At 36.2% G+C, this 14,980-nt stretch overlaps 1 protein-coding gene across 2 annotated transcripts in view; it reads right to left on the bottom strand.

Annotated features, from left to right (window-relative positions):
• The window catches only part of NRIP1 (nuclear receptor interacting protein 1), a 185,424-nt gene that overhangs the window by 10,676 nt on the left and 159,768 nt on the right, over positions 1 to 14,980 (bottom strand). The window contains exon 5 of one of the 2 annotated variants that reach the window (XR_003431981.1): positions 12,262 to 12,605. The exons of the other annotated variant lie outside the window; for it this stretch is intronic. The gene's annotated coding sequence lies outside the window, so the exon portion shown is untranslated. Of the gene's footprint in view, positions 1 to 12,261; positions 12,606 to 14,980 lie in introns of those variants that run through there. 2 annotated transcript variants of the gene reach the window in all.

The raw sequence follows: 14,980 nt of genomic DNA, 5'->3' as shown, positions 1-14,980 counted from the left end.
AAAGGGCATGGAACAATTGTCCATGGGAAATTGGAGCCATTAATAGAATCAATGAATCATACTGTCTAAGGTTCTTTTTCAGCATTAAATTGATTGATTATAGGGTTGGGGGGTTTTGTGGTTTTTTAAGAGGTCTCCAGCACAAAATACTGGGAAATATACTGAGCGTGAAGAGGGAATATAGAAGAAAGAGAACCAAGTACCTCCTCTTTGACAATAAGACTCTGTGTAATTAGATATGAATAGCCTATACCTGAAAAAAGTTCGACATATTTTAATTAAAAGTTAGTGCCATACAACCGACTGATCTACCTTTCATTCATTTTCCTCTTAATATTTTTCTATCAAAGTTTTTCAAAACAATATAATAACCAGGCAAGAAAAATTCAAAGGATAGCCAAGTTCAATGAATGAATGATTACATACATTAACTTTCACTTCTCATTCCCATTCACAGAAGAAAAAGAAATTTTAAAAAGGGGAAAGTGATAGAGTATTTTTTAAAAGAAAGAATATTAGGGGTTTTATTTTTGCACATTTACTTTAACGCTCATCAGAGCCTCAAAATAAAAAGGTATCTTTTCCTTGGGATAGCAGTCCCGACAAATATTGAGGAGTGATTTGTACCAAGTAAGTGGCACTGAGATGTCATTCCTAGGAACTCTTTTATAAACTACAATGAGATAAAAGTAGTGTTCCCTTATTGACCTCTTCTTTTAGGACCAGAGAGGGAATCTATTAAATTTCAGGCTCAAATTATGACCATAGACAGTCTTAAAATCCAAGGTTATAAGTCATAATCTTGGTCACTGGTTAAATCATCCAGTAATAAAAATGCATTTCTTCCCTGTTTTGAAGAATAACCCTGAGAACTAAGGTATGGTAGAGGACAAAGCTATGCAAGCACATACAAATCACAGTTATGTTTTAGTCATAGTCGTGATATCTCTGCTTCCAACCCCTTTCCTTTTCCTCTCAGGTAGATCCCAAGACTCTCAACCAACACATTTATAGTGATGTTTATACTTTACCCATATAAATGATATAAGGCAATAGTCAACTCTATAATCCTAATTTTCTAAGAATTCCTTAATTGGGTTAAAAGCTGTGATCAATTTTACTGATGCATAAAGAGTTTACTGAATCAACCATTATGCCAAGATGAGAAATCTGATAGTTTGGCTTCCAGAGCATTTATCTTACTAGCATCCTGGTGTATGGGGTGGGGGGATTGGGGGGAGAGGAGTGATCAATCTATAGTGGACATTTGCATGTTCACAATTTCTTAAAGGTTCATATTTTATCTAGGCAAATCATTTGAATTTTATATTCTACTTTATAACATGGCACTATTGGGTTAGCATAAAGGTGTTTGAAATTTTTTTGACAGTTAAATTACTTCTTTTATTCCAAATCCCTGTGTAAATTGGCACAATAGAAAGTAGCTGTAGGCTCATCCTATGGTTTCAGTAACCCATGTCCCAGTTTGGGAAACAGGACACTAAGTCGGTCTGTTCTGTATTATCTGTATGTCCCTGACAATCGAAGTTTCATTTTCTAAAGTTAAAACAAAATCCTAACATAATTTTGTATATTGGATATTGAACCTGGAATTACTGACTTCAAAATCCTTATAGAGGTCTTGTTTGCCTCCTCTGTCAGGACCCAACTCTTACCTGAAAAACTATATAAGGTCAGTTTCTATTTATCTCGAGATTTCACTTGGATAACACAAAATGCCACAATTTTGCCTTCCGATTCCCTGTCTGGTGAATTGTTATATGCTGTCAGTAAAGTTCTTGAGCCTACATCTATGAAATGGGCCCCCAAAAGAAGGTAAAGAACCAGGTAAAACTTTATGCAGATCAAACAGGACGGGAAGATGATTTGGAGTTATGTTCCAAGATCGGTCAGATTAGTTCTGGACGCCTTTCACACACTCTCAAATTCCTGCGAAAACATAACACTCTTTTAAAATGTCATATTACACGGCCATTCATTACCTTTTATACTACTATTCAAGTCCATCATTTCAGAAAGTCCTTCCCAAATGTTTCACGGTGAAACCAGGTTTCTCTAACTGCCATTTAAATCATCAAACCAGACTATACTTCTTTGCTCTTAATTTAATTTTAATTTACATCTGGTGGAAAGTCTGTCATCCAAATCTCCCTACCCTGCCAGGAAGTTTTCAAAAATAGAGTATTAATTTGGGATGGGGAAGCTGGTGCAGCGCCAGCAGTGGCCAACCCAGGCAGCAGGGATCACATTTTACAGGTCTTGAGAAAGAATAGTGGTGAGAAGGGGAGTAGAAAGGAGAATAAACGAGACAGAAGAAAAACATGTTCCGTTTAAACTTTATTCCTGATTTATGAAACTAAATACTAAAATGCATTTTCAGTTTAGCACTTAATTTAAAGGAGAAAGCTAAAAGAAGCCCCCTGCTGGCCACTCCAATTTCTACCCTATTGGCTCCAAATAAAAAGAGAAGGGAGAAAGAAAGACCTCTTTCTTTATCTATATTTAAGGCATAATTTAATCTACTATCATTATTTTTGTTGTATCATATCTCTCCTTAATTGAAATAAATACACTCATACCAACATAAATTCCTAACGGCAGTTTGGTAACTTGTCTTTCCTTGATCATAAAAAAAACAATTGGTCTTATATATTTTGTTTTAAAATTGCGTTTAAAACTATATCACTAGCAGATTTCTTTTTGTTCTTTATACTGCATGAGAGCATGAAAGTTTGTGTTAATTATCTCAAACTCATGGAGGTCTTTAAAATAAAATGATAATAAATCAGAGTTTTATTCAAAATTACTTATTATAACTGTCTTTTGTCTTGTTCTAGAAAATTAAGGTACTATGCATAGCAAAAGTCCCCAGGCTGTATTTGTTTCATGCTGTATCCTGAATCTATGATGGAGTCACCCTATAGACTTATTCTTTAGAAAACAGAACTCCTTAGGGCAGCATGACCCAAGTTGCACAGGAATGTAAATTAAAATGATTGAGCATTTCTCTCTTTCCATAAAACAAATATTTTAATACATTGCATACTATAATAACCTTTCTCACATCCAACAAAGAAATATTAATGTCTATCATATATAATTAAATACTCAAAGCCTATTTGTAAAGCAAAAGCAGCAGCAGAAATGACATTTAGTTACATTTTCAAAAGAAAAGCGTGATCAATGAAACAGAAGTATTCGCATAGAGAGCTTGTGCCCTATGACAGTGACAGTTATATCAGAACAAACTACATATAACATTTATCTTCATTTTGTTCCAGTATCGGCTGAGTGCATTGTTTGGGCATGTGTGAAAAGTGCAGAGAGATTGACAGCTTCTTTGGTACTGACTTGGCCTTTGTCTAGGCTTTCTCTGACTTGACTGACCCCTTCCTCATTTCTACTGTCATTGACTTTGAGGAAGTACATGGCTGGGCCATTTTACATCCTCTCTGTTAGACCAGGGATAAGTCAGCTACTCACAGCCCAGTTCATGAGTCAATTTTAAGAATCTTACTATTATACATAATACTCCTGACTTCTCAGAGTTGGTGGTGTGAGCATAAAGTTTGCCAGGACACAGTAAAGTTTTCCTGAGACAGGCCAGTAAACAACTTTATGACAGTGCTTCTAGACTGTTTTGCCTAATACCTACAAGTTGGTCATGAGACCGTCAGGGGATTGGAAATGTATCGCTTGACTGGGTTTTCAGATTGATAACAAGAGGGTAAGCAACTGTGTCATCCAGAAGGTTCCAAAGTCCCGGGGTCATTCAGGGGCAAGTACAGCAGCTTCCCTTCCTAAGTCCAGGAGTTCTCCCACCAACCAAAGCCCAATAGGGGCAGCTTCCCTAAGTTAAACCTAAAAGTCCATAGCCTGCTCAGCTAAAAGCCAAATGAAAAGGCAAAGTTGCCCAAGAGTCATGAGACAGTTGGAAAATCCCTGCGGCTGGCACACACTGTAACAGAATCTGCACATTAAATCAGGGAGGATTTGTTTGGACCTCCAGTTTAGATAGAGAATAATGATTTCTCTCTTACTTTTGTTGTTTTGTTAGTTTATGAAAATTGAAGTTCATTCTCTGGCCTGACTGCGTCCCTGCTCTTCTTTTTTTTTTTGTCTTAAAAATAAAACTCATTTTATTCTTAGTTTAGAGCAACCATTTCCTTTTTTAAGAGATTATAATATTAGCTAAATTATAATAGAGATTATATAAAAAGAGATTATAATATTAGCTAAAAATTTAAAAATTTTTATTGGAGTATAGTTGATGTACAATGTTATGTTAGTTTCAGGTGTACAGCAAAGTGAATCAGTTATACATATACATAAATCCACTTTTTTTTAGATTCTTTTCCCATACAGGCTATTACAGAGTATTGAGTTGAGTTCCCTGTGCTATGCAGTAGGTCCTTATTAGTTATCTACTTTATATATAAAATAGATAACCCCTGCTCTTTAAACAGCTGGACAGTCATTGCAACTTTCCATTGCAGAGATGCTCCTGATGGGGGCAATATCGAACCTGGTCAGGGGATGGCTTTCCTCTCCCTGGCTGTGGCTTCCCTGTGCATGACGCCATAGCCTTCCCAGACAGGACTTCACTGTCCTTAAAAGGAAAAAGGCCAGCACGCTTGAGAATTGGATTGAGCCAGTGAAGTAACCCCTGAGAATCACTAGGTACAACTTTAATGGTTCCTGTTTACTTTCCTGAGAAGAGATTATGAAAAGGAAATAAGATCACATTTTAAAGCATTTTCAAAATGGAAATTATCACTGAAACCAAATACTCTTTTGAATCAAACAACCCTAAAGTGATGTACAATTCTAAGATCTGTTTAATTAATCAAAGAATTTCCTAATAAATAACAAAAATACATTCTATTTGTGTTTTAGAGGGTACATATAATGTATATTCTCATAAATATTTAAATATAGGCAGTCTGCTTGGCAGAGAAAATCTTAAACTTTTCAGAAGTCTTCATTACCCTGAAAAGTTTTGAAGGGAAATAGAATATTAATAAAACAGCTTTTTACTTAATCATAGAAAATATCAAATGAAATGATTTTCTAAACTCTGAAGGAAAAATAGATATATTAGTTTATAGACTGCAGACGCCTTTCTCATTTCAGACCTATGACAACATTGCCTGCCTTAGTAACTGTGGAGTATTAGGAATCTTGGGAAATAGTACAAAGCATGAGAAAATTTTTATATTTACATGTATTCAAACACATTTGTATGTATGTGAGACTATATAGAGAAAATCTAATAAGCCTATATCAGTATCAGTATTTTAATACTGATTGGAATAGCTTAGGAGCTTATATTAATAAAAAACACATCCTGATTTACTAAAACTTTAATAACCATATATATATACACATATACGTATACATAAATAGGGAGAATGCCATGTGACAATTGAATTATACAGCTGAAAGCCAAGGAACACCAAAGATTGCCAGCAAACTACCAGAGGCTAGGAAGAGGCAAGGAAGGGTGCCCCTACAGTTTGCAGAGGGAGCATGGCCCCGCCAACACCTTGTGGTGTTATACATCTCTGTTTATTCATAGCTTCTTTTATGGTTGCTATGGTCTGAATGTCTCTATCCCCCAAAATTCATATGTTGAAATTCTTACCCCCAAAGCTGAGAGTATTAGTATTAGTAGGTGTGGCTTTTGGGGTTTACTTTTAGGTGAGAAGCACCTAACATTGCACAGATGTGTCGTCTCCTTAAAACATTTTATAGATTAAATACAACTCCAATAAACTTTCAGAAATTAATTTGACAAACTTTTTTTTTAATTATACAGGTGAGAATTGCCAAAATAGGTTTGTGTAAGAAGAGTAATGGGGACAAGACATTTTTCATAGTAACAGATACATTGAAAAGATATAGTAATTAAAACAGTATGCTGGAATAGATAGATAATTTAGTGGGACAGAAAAAGAAACTCGGCAAAAGCCTCAAGTATTTATAACTTTGTAGTAAATGATAAAGTTGGAATTATAAATTATTGGGGAAATGTGTTGCTGTTCAATAAGTTGTGATAGGAAAAATGGTTCAATATCTTGGGATATTGAACCGAACTAAATAGATAGCCGAACTAAATAGATAGATGTAGAAAAATGGCAACATGAGAAAATAGGAGAAAATATAGATAGCTATTTATGTGATATTACCATGAGAAGCCCTAAGTATTAATGCAAAGTAAGAAATTGTAAGGCAGTATTTCACAGTGTGGTTTATTAACTACTTCATTTAGAATCAGCTCAGTTACTGCTAAAGTTGCCAGGACCACACCAAAGAGTTATGGAATAATACCCCCTGATGGTGGAGCCCAGGAATCTGTGTTTTCATGAATACATTAAGAGATCTTGATGCGCATTAAATTTGAGAATCACTGCCTGGCAGGATAAAATTGATAGATTTACTACAGATGTGAACATTTCTATAAAATAAGTACCCTAAATCAAGAGTCAAAAGGAAACCTGTCAAAAATAAATTGCAATGTTATATGACAAAGAGTTGAACGATAATAAATCAACAAAAGAAAAAATTAGTCAGAAAACTTTGACTCCGTTAAAAGAAAAGCAGGGGGCTTCCCTGGTGGTGCAGTGGTTAAGAATCCACCTGCCAATGCAGGGGACACGGGTTTGAGCCCTTGTCCAGGAAGATCCTAAAAGCCAAGGAGCAACTAAGCCCATGCGCCACAACTACTGAGCCTGTGGCACTCTAGAGCCCACAAGCCACAACTACTGAAGCCTGCGTGCCACAACAACTACTGACGCCTCAGAATGAAACCTACTTTGCCAGCACCTTGATCTTTTCCAGCTTCTGGATCTGTGAGAAATAAATTTCTGTTGTTTAAACCACCCAGTCTCTGATATTTTATTATGGCAGCATGAGCAGACTAATAGAGGTAGTTTTTTCAGTCTTATCACCCTACTTGGTTTTAAACAAGTTTGTTAGTTTGCAAGATTCAAATCTACTTACCAAGAAGCATGATAGCATGATATAGCACTTAGGTGGATAGTAATAGAAATATGCTTTAAAAAAAACAAACAAAAACTTTTGTGAGAGAATCACCTGGCAAAGGGAGGGACTAATTAGAGGGAACACCATTCCTTTGGGTATGTTCTATTTACTTATTAAATAAACTTGTCACATTTCACATGGGAGTGGATAGAAAGAGGATCAAAGTCATTGATTGTCAGTTTTTAAACTTTTCAATGACTTCACTGATTTATTGAATCTTTGAATATTGATTACTGGATTTAGAATTGATTACAAATAAATTTAACAATTCTATATTTATGTTTTAGCTTGCATTGGAGTAGGAAGAGGAACAAAGAAGATTTCAAACAGGTAAGTTTTAGATCTAAACTCACTAGTAAAATCACAATCACCGGAAAGAAACATCTTAGTGTTTAAAATTTCCATTTTTGATGTATGTCTTCATTTTATTTTACAAAAAAAAAAGGGAAAGATTCTGTTATTTCTGCTCTATTATATACTTCATATGAGAATAACTAAACTCATCAGGACTCAGTCTACTCCTTAGGAGAAACATGAAAGACATTTTTTTTTTTTTATGAAAGACATTTTAAAAGTTAATGCCTACACTTCCATCCTACCTTTCTAAACAATCACTTTTTTCTGAGTGATTTATTGAAAATGAAGACTAGATCCATGGATAAACATATGTGCTCAGAGCTACACATATACATGTTCTTTACATTTATTAACATAAATTCATATATATGTGTATATATAATATACTGGTATATAATTTTTATCTGCTTGGGTTAGGGACCAAGTATCTGTTCACTTTTCAGAAAACTTTAGGAAGTATTTATTTTTAGAAAGGCATGTAGAAGAGCACAGCTCAATTTGGACTAGCCACCATTTTCCAAGTGACCAATTAGCCACATATGGATAGCAGATACCCTATTAGCACAGATCTACATGAAGGACATATGCTGTTTATCATATTGTACTTGCAATCTTCTGTAGGTTTTAAAATTTTCAAAATAAAAAGTTGGAGGGAAAAGACATGTAGAAATATCGATACTTCCAATCACGTTCATTTTGCTTCAAATAATTTACTCTTTCTCATTCCTGCGGGGACATGTTTAATATATGAGCATTTTTGCTTTTCGAGCAGTGGTGTCCCCTCAGGACCATATTATGGTCTTTCTATTCTTTGCATAGTTTCATGGCCCTTAAAAAATGATATCACACATGGAAGCAACCTAAGTGTCCATCAACAGATGAATGCATAAAGAAGAGGTGGCACATATATACAATGGAATATTACTCAGCCATAAAAAGAAATGAAACTGAGTTATTTGTAGTGAGGTGGATGGAACTAGAGTCTGTCATACAGAGTGAAGTAAGTCAGAAGGAGAAAAACAAATACCATATGCTAACACATATATATAGAATCTAAAGAAAACAAACAAAAAAGGGTTCTGAAGAACCTAGGGGCAGGAAAGAAAGACACAGATGTAGAGAATGGACTTGAGGACACAGGGAGTGGGAAGCCTAAGCTGAGACTAAGTGAGAGAGTGGCATGGACATATATACACTACCAAATGTAAAATAGCTAGCTAGTGGGAAGCAGCCACATAGCACAGGGAGATCAGCTTGGTGTTTTGTGACCACCTAGAGGGGTGGGATAGGGAGGGTGGGAGGGAGACGCATGCAAGAGAGAGGGGAGATGGGGATATATGTATATGTATAGCTGATTCACTTTGTTATACAGCAGCAATTAACACAACAATGGAAAGCAATTATACCTCAATAAAGATGTTTAAAAAAATGATAGGACACGTAATAAGCAAACTAACTACTAGTGACACTAAAATGGGAAAGGGGTCCTTGGCATGGCTCAAAAAGTCCTGTATATAATTTTTAAATCAGTGCTGCAATTTGTGGTCCAGCAAGCGAGATGGTGTCTTGCTTGATTGCTCTGCCAATAAGCACTCGTCATTCTTGTCATGAACCAGAATCACAGCTTCTGCACTTTGGTTCCGGGAGGCGGAGTTTTCTCTGACCTCGTCTGTCTCCTCTGACAAGGAAACAAATTTCAGCTCCTCCGGGAAAAGATAACCCCTGCTGCTCCTTGCTTGGGAGGGAAAACACATTCTCCTTCCTTGCAGAGGTTGAAAGAAGAGTTGAGTACAAAGCAGTATATAGAAAGTCTTCATTTTCAACTCATCTCCCTTTCATTTTTAGGCTGAGTGCAGCCTTGCCTTGAGTGATGGTGACAACGGGCTGAATTTTCCTTTCTTGCTCAACTGATCACTTATTTTGACAACAGTATCTTTTCGGTAATAAGAAATCAATTCTAATTTCCCCCATTTACTTAACAAAAATATGGTCTGCTTGTTGATAGGACCGTCACATAGTTTTCTTTTTTTGTGATCCAGAATGCTGAAGTGTGGGAGATAGGGAGAAACACAGAGGAACAGCTTTTACTGGGGAAAAAATATATATATAGCAGTAATGCAGCTACCCTAATTTGAATGGAACAAAGCCATCTTGTACTTCTTGTTCTTTTCAAGTACCTTTCTGGCATACCTGAGCTCTCACAGTTCCGAAGAATCATTACAGATGAGAAAACTTTGTGATTGTTTTAGAACTTCAAAACTCCTGCCAGGATTGACTCTAAATATCAGAGAGGTCCTTGTGGAAGAGGATGTGAGGATATCTTGCTAAGCCAGCTATCAGCTGCATAGCCAGACCTTTAAGGTAAAAGTTAAGAACAAAAACTTATTTTAGCTCCTCAAATGAAGGAAGGAAGAAAAGCAATTTGTTGCTGATTCAGAAAAAGTTGTTTAAATGTAATGAAATTTTAATTTGTGAGTGGATAAAAACATTCCATTATTAAGGCTTTATCATTGTATTAATATTCTCAATTAAGAATATGTAAAATATATGTCTAAATATATGTGTATTTAGTTCCAAACTTGAAGTTTAAAGGCGATCTCTTCCCACTCTGTATTTGTATCTTTTAAAATCGAATATAATATTTATTCAGATTCTTTTCTTCTTATTCAATCTTCAGTGAAGAAAAATAAAATTTTCTTCGTAGGGAAGCAGAGAGTTCACACTGGCTTTAATAAAATCAGTTTCACCACTAGATATAGACTATTTCCCTAAGGGTCACAAAAAGCTGAAGTTGATTTGTCTTCATCAAAGCAGACAAGTTATTAAAGGAAAGAACTGGTATGAGAATACTTCCCACTAACTGAGCCAAGAGAGAGGAATGAATGAGACAAACTTTACGTGCAAACACACATATAGTCCTTTTCTCTTTATATGCCGCTTTCTCTGCTGTCTCCTTGGTACCGTCTGCACTAGCAGACATAAGGAAAAGTCACCTCAACTCCACTGAGTGATACTGAAACTTGAAGGGAAAGGAAACTTGAAATGTGCAAATATATTATTGTTCAACAACTTTGCAGATGATTTTATTACCCTAAGGCTTCATGGTTTCTGTCTCCTCTCTCTGTGTCATTTCTCTACCACTATCTCTCTCTCATGCACACCCACCCAGAGGGACACACATATTGATACCTGGTGGGGATTTCTTACTTAAAGCTATTTCTTCTCCAGACTGAGAAAAATCAAAGACCTGGATCCTTTAAATGAATGATCATTTCTTGATATTTAAAGTAAACAATCTGGGAAACCAATTTAAATGAATAGGAGGATTCTACCCTTGAACAACACGGGTTTGAACTATGCAGGTCCACTTATACGTGGATTTTTTTTTTTTTAAATAAATATGTACTACAGTGCTACACGATCCACCCTGGTTGACTCTGTGGATGCAGAGCCCTGGATATGGAGGGCCACCTGTGAAGTTATACTCAGATTTTAATGGAAGGGGTTCGGTCCCCCCAACTCCACATAGTTTAAGAGGACACATAAGAAGCTTTCTTTTATCACTTCCTCATGCCAAAAACAGAAATGGGAAGTACGGCACACATGAAAATAATATTTAATATAATAGTTCCAGTTTCAAACTTCATCCCAATAAATGTAGACATAACAGCTTCAATCTAGTTCTTCATTCTGGATACCAAATTCAAATGTTCTACCAAAAGTCTTAAGGTATCTCTGAATAAAACTATTTTTTCTCCCTAAGGCTAAGCCCTGTGGATAGAGAACTTGTAAAACTGGTTCTACTAGCAAACTATAAAACCTTCATGCCCTATTTACCACATTAGAAGAAAGCAACGTTCTCCTTTTTTCTCATTCTTGTTTTAGCCTGAACACATGGCTTTTTCTGAAGCTGTGCCAGGTTCAGGTCAGATACTATTAGGGCAGTGATGACTGTGGATTACTGTACACACTCCCCCCATGGTTTTGTCTGTGAGAGCCCTTTAAAGTCTCTATCTGGCCCTGTTTTCATGTGAATGTGTTTGTTTCAGCACCTCTGGAAGATATTAAGTAGTTGTATCATCAGTAAGTGTTGGTGATGCTTATCTCTCTATTTCTCTGGATCCTAGCACACAGACTTTTGAGATGACCTACTAAGATAAAATCTAAGTGACATGTATTAAAGAAAAAGGACACAATTTGATTGGAAAAGACTTAAGAAGAAAACGTGGAGGTTACTTTCTGCAATATGTGTCCAGGGTGACTGTTCTCCCAGCGCTTATTTTAGAACCCCGGCTAAATTCTTGGTGTTTGACTCACTGGAATGAAGAGTGAATCAAACACAAAGAATTTAGAATTCATTAGCTGGTGACATCCAATGAGTTTAGAATACTCAAGAAAGACTATATATATGTAGTTAAAAAAAAAGTGGGGAAGGTTTCTGTTTCAATTAAAAAGAAATTTTTATTGAAGTATAGTTGATTTACAGTGTTGTATTAATTTCTGCTGTACAGCAAAGTCATTCAGAGATATATATATTCTTTTTTTTAATATTCTTTTCCATTATGGTTTATCATAGAATATTGAATATAGTTCCCTGTGCTGTACAGTAGGACCTTGTTGTTTATCCATTCTATATATGAAAGCTTACATCCGCTAACCCCAACCTCCCGCTCTAGCCCTCCCCTACCCCCCTCCCTCTTTGGTTCAATTTTTTAAATGTTCTTAGTTCACTCATTTCTGAGGAAGTGAAAACCTCTCTGTAGTTCAATTCTTGCCTCCCTACTGCCTTCTCCACCCTTGACCTACCTCTCTTTTATTCTTCTCTCCTGTGCTCCTAACCTTCCCCTCCCCATCAAATATACAATGGAGACAGGGCGTAAAGTCAGGGCTTGATCATTTTCAGTCTCATCACCAGTCCTGACTTAAATGCTCTTGAAGTTTTTCCTGGTAAAATCGAGTAGCTGTCCATATTAATTAAACCGCTGAATCAATATCCCTGAAAATGTAATGGCTGAAATAAAATACAAGTAGATTTATCTCTCAAGAAACCATCTGAGAGGGAAGGGGGATGGTGGGGAAGTTCTGCTCCACTCGGTCATGCAGAAACCCAGCGCAGAGTGAGGCTAGTTCTGACACCTTCAACAGGTGGCCCCTAAGGTCCATCCTGTCATCACTATTTCAGCCTGTGGGAGAGGAAAAAACAAAAAAAGCTGTAGAAGTGAGTGTGCAAGTTTTCAAGGCAAGCCTTGAATGGCATCTATCACTTTTGCTTATACTTCCCTGGAGAGAGCTTAGTGTTATGGCCACACTAGCTGCAGAGGGAGCAGGAAAATACAGTCCATGGATGGGCAGCTTTATCCCAGTTATGACATTATCTTACTGCAGAAGCAATAGAGTACAGATTTGGGCGGACAACTTGTAATCTCCACCACACCCTCTAAGCCCTTTTATGGTCTTAATAAGAACATGAAGGGAACATGCAAGTACAAGAATCATTGTACTGGGTCCTTTGCAGAGCAAACTGTTCCTATGGCTTATATTAGTCATCTGTAATGGGAATGTATTTGCTTGATCTCATGAATTAGCATATGCTCCTATTTCATAGATGACTTATGAGAGTAAAACGAGAAAATATATCTGAAAGCTGTTTGGAAAAGCTAAAGGTATAGTCCTACAGTGTTAGAAATTGAATTGTTCCTTCATTGGAATATTACTCAGCCATAAAAAAGGATGAAATAACACCATTCGCAGCAACAAGGATGGACCTAGAGATTATCATACTAAGTGAAGTAAGTCAGACAGTGAAAGACGAATACCACATGAGATCACTTGTATGTGGAATCTAAAATATGAAACAAATGAACTTGTCTATGAAACAGAAACAGATTCACAGATATAGAGAACACACTTGTGGTTGTCAAGGTGGGGGTGGGTGGGAGGGATGGACAGGGAGTTTGGGATTGACAGATATATAGGTTCAATTTTAAAAACTTGAACCTATATATAAAATAGGTAAACAACAAGGACCTAGCGTATAGCACAGGGAACTATATTCAGTATCTTGTAATAACGTATAATGGAAAAGGATCTGCAAAAGAATATATATATATATATATATATATATATATATATATATGTATTTATAATGGGATCACTTTCCTGTACACCTGAAACATTGTAAATCAACTACACTTCAGTTTAAAATACATATATTATTCCTTCATTGTTGAAATCACAGTTTGAACCTATGAAGCCAGTGCCCAACATTTCCATAGTCAAATAAGGTATAATAACTAAGAGGTAAACCCAAAAAGCAATCAACCTTCAGAGTCCAAACAGAAAGTATATAAGTAAGGGTAGAATATATATCGTAGTTAAGCTAGCACCCTTTTGTTAACAATGGGTCCGAAACATAAAGGCAGATTTAGCAATATAGACGGCAAATTTTATTCAATATTCAGGATCACAGCTCAATGAACATCAAAACTGACTACCCTCCGGTAACATCACTGAAGTTTGGAGGATCAATGAAGTTTGAAGGTAAAATATAGAGCGGAAGCCTAGAAAATGTTAAGACCCTCAGTGAATGAACACTGGATAGAGAGTGTTCAGAAGAAGACTCAAGTTTTGTCCAGGGAGTACAGACAAATCAAAATAGGAGGATAAATAAGAGACAGAGCAGACCCCTTCTGTGGGATCACACAAAAATGCAAATCATGGCAGAATATAACATACTAGTTAGACCCAGTTTTTTAAGACCTGTAAAATAAGGATAGAGAACTCCATGCCCAATCTCACATAACCACCTGGATCAATACTCTGATATGTCATGGAAAGAGGCCAGCTAAGGTTAGGTAATGGAGGTGCCCTGACCCATTGACTTTGTTATGGCCTTAGAGAGCCAACGTTTTGCCATTAAATGTCAGATCAATTCCCAATGATTTAAACATTACCCAGAAGTCTCTAGTTTCTTGGACTTTTTAATAAAAAAAATGCAAACTTCAAACAGTACCATTTTCAAGAGTCTAAGGAATTATTTACTACATTAGCTTAATCCATCTCGCTCACTCTTTAACATTCTTGTCTCAATTGCTTTCTACAATTTATAAAGCACTGCCTGCATTTTAAAAAAATCTATATTATTATTTTTAATATATGTTTATATCTATCTTTTGATGTTCAAGAAATAAATTTTCTCTCTGGGATTCTTATAAACAACTTACCACAGACTGTCCATTTTCTCATATAGCCCTTACCAGAATTATACTGCAATTACATACGAAAAGGTTCTTCTCCCTTTAGGTCAAGGACGGCCCATGTTTAATTAATCTTTTATCCACATGATGCCTTGCATATGTAGGTATTTGAAACATAAATTAGTACAGTTTTAGTCCAACTCCACTTCCCTCAACTCAGGCCGTAGGAGGGAGATAAAAGGAAGGCCCATCTATACGGCTACTATAAATTTGTAGGGGAACCTCTTAATTTTCCTCTCAGGAGTAAAGTGGACCAGTTTCTCTGGTTCTTCACAAGGAGAATCAAATTTGGTTTTCAATAC

The sequence above is a fragment of the Aethalodelphis obliquidens genome, unplaced genomic scaffold, assembly GCF_003676395.1.
Source record: "Aethalodelphis obliquidens isolate GAN/ISIS:26980383/991018 unplaced genomic scaffold, ASM367639v1 scaffold1, whole genome shotgun sequence".
In the NCBI taxonomy this organism is placed as follows: Eukaryota; Metazoa; Chordata; class Mammalia; order Artiodactyla; family Delphinidae; genus Aethalodelphis; species Aethalodelphis obliquidens.
Note: the sequence above shows the minus strand (reverse complement) of the source record. Positions and strands in the feature narration are given on the sequence as shown.